At 30.5% G+C, this 6,859-nt stretch overlaps 1 protein-coding gene across 2 annotated transcripts in view; it reads left to right on the forward strand.

Moving 5' to 3' along the window:
* Positions 1-5,124, forward strand: part of olfm3a (olfactomedin 3a) — a 67,066-nt gene extending 61,942 nt beyond the window's left edge. For both annotated transcript variants that reach the window (XM_061922333.1, XM_061922334.1), the window contains exon 6: positions 1-5,124. This exon is cut by the window's left edge and continues 1,191 nt beyond it. The gene's annotated coding sequence lies outside the window, so the exon portion shown is untranslated.
* The last annotated feature ends 1,735 nt before the right edge of the window (positions 5,125-6,859 follow it).

Here is a 6,859-nt window from a genome sequence, read left to right on the forward strand (position 1 = left end):
CCAGATTTTTTGACCCCAAAAAATCAGACTTTTTGAAACTTGGGTAAATATCAAGAATTTTTGACCAAAAGAAAAAAATTAAATCCTGACTCAACAAAAAAAATTTCAGACAATCCGACACTTGGACAAAAAATCCGATATTTTGACACTTAGAAACAATTCAAATGTTTTTACATAAAAAATTCCAGACATTTAGAAATAAATCACAACTTTTTGACACTTGGAAAAAATTTCAACTGTTTAACACTCCCGACTTTTTACACTTGGGAAAAATTCCAGATTTTTTGACCCCAAAAAATCAGATTTTTTTAAACTTGGGAAAATATCCAGACTTTTTAACCACAAGAAAAAAAATTTCAGACAATCCGACACTTGGGAAAAAAAATCCGATATTTTGACACTCAGAAACAATACAAATTTTTAGACAGAAAAAATTCCGACATTTAGAAAAAAAATCACAACTTTTTGACACTTGGAAAAAATCGCGACTTTTTACACTTGGAAAAAATCCCAGATTTTTTTACTTTAAAAAAATTCAGACTTTTCAAAACTTGGGAAAATATCCAGACTTTTTAACCAAAAGAAAAAAAAAATCCCTACTTAACAAAAAAAATTCAGACAATCCGACACTTGGGGAAAAAAATCCGATAGTTTGACACTTAGAAACAATCCAAATTTTTTGGCAGAAAAATTCCGACATTTAGAAAAAAATCACAACTTTTTCACACTAGGAAAAATCCCCACTTTTTGACCCAAAAAATAGACTTTTTGACACATGGGAAAAAAATCCAGATTTTTTTGAATGAAAAAATTTTACTTTTGACACTTTGAAAAAAATCAAGAATTTTTGACACAGAAAAAATCCAAATTTTTTGACAGAAAAAAATCAAGACTTTTTGACAAAATAATTTCCGACTTTTTGACACTTGGTAAAAAAAATCCAGACTTTTTGGGGGAAAAAAATCCGATATTTTGACACTTAGAAACAATCCAGATTTTTTGACATTAAAAATTCCGACATTTAGAAATAAATCACAACTTTTTGACACTTGGAAAAAATCCAGACTATATATAAAACTTAGAAAAAATTTCAACTGTTTAACACTTGGAAAAAATCCCGACTTTTTACACTTGGGAAAAATTCCAGATTTTTTGACCCCAAAAATTCAGAGTTTTTAACCAAAAGAAAAAAAAAAAAATCCCGACTTAACAAAAAAAATTTCAGACAATCCAACACTTGGAAAAAAAATCCGATATTTTGTCACTTAGAAACAATCCAGATTTTTTTACATTAAAAATTCCGACATTTAGAAATAAATCACAACTTTTTGACACTTGGAAAAAATCCAGACTACATATAACACTTGGAAAAAATTCCAACTGTTTGACACTTAGAAAAAATCCGACTTTTTGACACTTGGAAAAAATCCAGACTATATATAAAACTTGGAAAAAATTTCAACTGTTTAACACTTGGAAAAAATCCCGACTTTTTACACTTGGGAAAAATTCCAGATTTTTTGACCCAAAAAATTCAGAGTTTTTAACCAAAAGAAAAAAAAAATAATCCCGACTTAACAAAAAAAAATTCAGACAATCCAACACTTGGAAAAAAAATCCGATATTTTGACACTTAGAAACAATCCAGATTTTTTAACATTAAAAATTCCGACATTTAGAAATAAATCACAACTTTTTGACACTTGGAAAAAATCCAGACTACATATAACACTTGGAAAAAATTCCAACTGTTTGACACTTAGAAAAAATCCGACTTTTTGACACATGGAAAAAATCCAGACTATATATAAAACTTGGAAAAAATGTCAACTGTTTGACACTTAGAAAAAATCCCGACTTTTTACACTTGGGAAAAGTTCCAGATTTTTTGACCCCAAAAATTCAGACTTTTCAAAACTTGGGAAAATATCCAGACTTTTTAACCAAAAGAAAAAAAATAAATCCCGACTTAACAAAAAAAATTTCAGACAATCTGACACCTGGGAAAAAAAATCCGATATTTTGACACTTAGAAACAATCCAAATTTTTTGACAGAAAAAATTCCGACATTTAGAAAAAAATCACAACTTTTTCACACTTGGAAAAATACCCACTTTTTGACCCAAAAATACAGACTTTTTGACACATGGGAAAAAAACTCAGATTTTTTTGAATAAAAATGTTTCTGACTTTTGACACTTTGAAAAAATCAAAAATTTTTGACACAGAAAAAATCTAAAATTTTTGACACAAAAAATCAAGACTTTTTGACAAAATAATTTCCGACTTTTTGACACTGTGGGAAAAAAATCCAGACTTTTTGGGTAAAAAAATCCGACATTTTGACACTTAAAAAACAATCCAAATTTTTTACATTAAAAATTCCGACATTTAGAAATAAATCACAACTTTTTGACACTTGGAAAAAATCCAGACTATATATAACACTTGGAAAAAAATGTCAACTGTTTGACACTTACAAAAAATCTGACTTTTTTACACTTGGGAAAAATTCCAGATTTTTTGACCAAAAAAAAACTGACTTTTCAAAACTTGGGAAAATATCCAGACTTTTTAACCAAAAGAAAAAAAAAATCCCTACTTAACAAAAAAAATTTCAGACAATCTGACACTTAGAAACAATCCAAATTTTTTGACAGAAAAAATTCCGACATTTAGAAAAAAATCACAACTTTTTCACACTTGGAAAAATCCCCACTTTTTGACCCCAAAAATACAGACTTTTTGACACATGGAAAAAATATCCAGATTTTTTTGAATAAAAAAATTTCTGACTTTTGACACTTTGAAAAAAATCAAGAATTTTTGACACAGAAAAAATCCAAATTTTTTGACAGAAAAAAATCCAGACTTTTTGACAAAATACTTTCCGACTTTTTGACACTTGGAAAAAAAATCCAGACTTTTTGGGGGGGAAAAAATCGATATTTTGACACTTAGAAAACAATCCAGATTTTTTAACATTAAAAATTCCGACATTTAGAAATAAATCACAACTTTTTGACACTTGGAAAAAATCCGGACTATATATAACACTTGGAAAAAATTTCAACTGTTTAACACTTGAAAAAAATCCCGACTTTTTACACTTAGGAAAAATTCCAGATTTTTGGACCCCAAAAATTCGGATTTTTCAAAACTTGGGAAAATATCCAGACTTTTTAACCAAAAGAAAAAAAAAATCCCAATTTAACAAAAAAAATTTCAGACAATCCAACACTTGGAAAAAATTCCAACTGTTTGACACTTAGAAAAATCCGACCTTTTGACACTTGGAAAAAATCCTAACTTTTTACACTTAGGAAAAATTCCAGATTTTTTGACCCAAAAAATTCAGACTTTTCAAAATTTGGGAAAATATCCAGACTTTTCAACCAAAAGAAAAAAAATAAATCCCGACTAAACAAAAAAAATTTCAGACATTCCGACACTTGGGAAAAAAAATCCCAACTTTTTGACAAAAAATATTCCGATATTTTAAACACTTAAAAATAATCCAAATTGTTTGACCCAAAAAATTCTGACATTTTTACACTTAAAACAAAATCCAAATGTTTTGCTAAAAAAAATTCAAACTTTTTGACAGTTATAAAAAAATTGACAAAAAAATTTATATTTTGTGACTTTGACACTTAGAATTTTTTTTGTCATAAAGTTGGATTTTTCTAGAAATTTTTTGGGACATTTCAACATTTGGAAAAAAATCCCAACCTTTTGACAAAAACATTTCCAATATTTTGACACTCACAAATAATCCTACTTTTTTGACAAAAAATTTTTTTGACACATTAGAACAAAATCCACAAATCCAAATGTTTTGACAAAAAATGTTCCCACTATTTGACACTTAGAAAAAAATCCAGACTTTTTGACAAAAAACTTTCCGACTTTGTGACAAAAAAAAAAAAAATCAGACTTTTTCTAGAAACTATTTCTGACATTTCGACACTTAGAAAAAAGATCTTGACTTTTGACAAAATCTGACTTTTTGACACTTACAAAAATTTCCGATATTTCCACACTGACAAAAAACCTCCAACTTTGACACTTGGAAAAAAATCCTGTTAAGATTAAAAATGTTTTTTTTGAGACATGTCCCTCATTTTAAAAGGGAACAGCACTTTAGGGAAAATTTTGCCTGTTTTTCAAAATCATTATGAGAGACAAGACAAAAGGTTTTGTTTTTTTCGCTATCTAATATAAATATCAGCTTGTTTTTGGTAGCAATGTAGCTAATAGAAAAATGCATTCAAAAATCATCAACACTACTTCATTTATGTTGTGTAACCTGTAAAATAATAAACTACAACATTGTTATTGTAAGAGTAAACACTGAGGAACTATTTTTTTAGCGTACTAACACGTCAGCATGCTACAGCATTAGCCGTAAAAGCTAACTACGGCCAGAAATAAGCTAACTTCTACGTCAGCACAAAAGTTTGTAATACACAACACTGTAATAGGACAAGTAAAACCTTAAGAAATGATTAAAGTAATGAAAATACAGTAAATATTGTACATATTGTTATGAAGGTGTCTGTTACTACTTTATATATATACTTGCACTGTGTATATTGTACATATTGTTATGAAGGTGTCTGTTACTACATTATATATATATACTTGCAGTGTGTATATTGTACATATTACATATTGTTATGAAGGTGTCTGTTACTACATTATATATATACTTGCAATGTGTATATTGTACATATTACATATTGTTATGAAGGTATCTGTTACTACATTATATATATACTTGCAGTGTGTATATTGTACATATTACATGTTATGAAAGTGTCCGTTACTACATTATATATATATATACTTGCAGTGTGTATATTGTACAACAAGTGTATTATTGTCTTTCATAATGATTGTGAACAACAGGCAACATTTCCAGCAAAAAGTTCAGTTTTTAAGTATCATTCACTTATATGTGGTCATTACCTTTACAGCATGATCTTCATTCTAGCATGAATAATTAATGATATTTTGTGTAGTCTAGTCTTGTTCAAAAATTCTGCAACATTTTGAGGGTGCTTGATTTAAGAATTGGACGTTGAATATCGCTTGTCTTCAGAATAAAACGCTTATTTCTATCTGAAAAGTCCTGCTCATTTTTATATTTATAAATCCAAAATTTAGGAAGACTTAAATCAAATTAACTAGCTGCATTGACACATCAGTTCACTACTTATAGGTAGTTTTCACCCTGATAATTTAGTCTTATATTATATATTGCAGTGTACATTCCGTTTAAATAGCTGTTTTGCTTTTAAATAAATGAATGTGATAATAAATGGGTTGTACTTGTATAGCGCTTTTCTACCTTCAAGGTACTCAAAGCGCTTTGACACTACTTCCACATTTACCCATTCACACACACATTCACACACTGATGGAGGGAGCTGCCATGCAAGGCGCCAACCAGCACCCATCAGGAGCAAGGGTGAAGTGTCTTGCTCAGGACACAACGGACGTGACGAGGTTGGTACTCAGTGGGATTTGAACCAGAGACCCTCGGGTTGCGCACGGCCACTCTTCCACTGCGCCACGCCGTCCCTTTTTAAAAAATGATTTAAATGTTTTTTTAATGTTACAAAAGTAAATTACTTACTTACCTAAGTAATTACATATATATATATATATATATATATATATACACACATACATACATACATATATATATATACACATACACGTGTATATATACATATATATATATATACACACATATATATATATACATATATATATATATATATACACAGTACATACAGTGTATATATACATACATACAAATATACATATATATACATATACATACTGCATACATATATACATACACATATATGTTTGTATATGTATATACATATACATATATATACATGTACATATATATATATACATACATATATATATAGTTATATATGCATATATATATGCACATATACATCATATAAATCAGGGTTTTGAAGCTAACTTAGAGGTTTTGAAGACTACAACAGTTCCTCCTATTAGCTGCATCTTTCAAGCGTTTATTATCTTTAAAATCCAAATATAAAAATAGACAAGTTGTCTCATAATAATTGTTAACAATAGGAAACATTAAAACAAGGTGCAGTTCCCTTTTAAATATTGTATTGCTACAGTTTAAAAATAAACTAAATTCATTAGCAGTGTAAACCAAGCTTTCAGTTTCATGTTGTATATTTATACGTAAACATTAAAGATAATATGTAATGTTTAGTGCATGTTTTTCCTCAGACTGCAGCACAGAACTATCTTTAATACAACATTAAAAAACCCTGACTTCTAATAAATAAATACAGCCCAGCTTTGTTATGAGGATTGTTTTAACCCTGACCAAATATTTCTGCCCGCACAAACTCCTATTTGCCAATCACCATGCCCGCCTTGACCCCCTTCCTCCCAAAAGAAGAGTCTGGTCTGTTTGCCCTCTCAAGAGACTCTTCAATCAGGGGAGTGTGGCGAGTGCCATCAGTAAAAGCCATCAAGTGTGCCTGCGCGCGCGCGCACGCACGCACGCACGCACGCACGCACTCACGCACGCACGCACGCACACACGCGCACACGCGCACACACACACACACACACACACACACACACCAGGGAGCAACAACACAATGCACCGCCCCCAAGACCAGGAAGCCAGACTTACTTCAAAGTCGGGGAACTGGACCGATGAGACTCGGGCGGGTATGGAGGCGAGGTCACGCTGGAAGCTGATTGGTTGGCACGGAGAGACGCGGGTGTGCTGGTGGCACAGGTGAGGCTCATCAAGGACAATCACATCTGGGCAGAAAGTAAACA

Source organism: Nerophis ophidion, linkage group LG15 (assembly GCF_033978795.1).
Source record: "Nerophis ophidion isolate RoL-2023_Sa linkage group LG15, RoL_Noph_v1.0, whole genome shotgun sequence".
Lineage (NCBI taxonomy): Eukaryota > Metazoa > Chordata > Actinopteri > Syngnathiformes > Syngnathidae > Nerophis > Nerophis ophidion.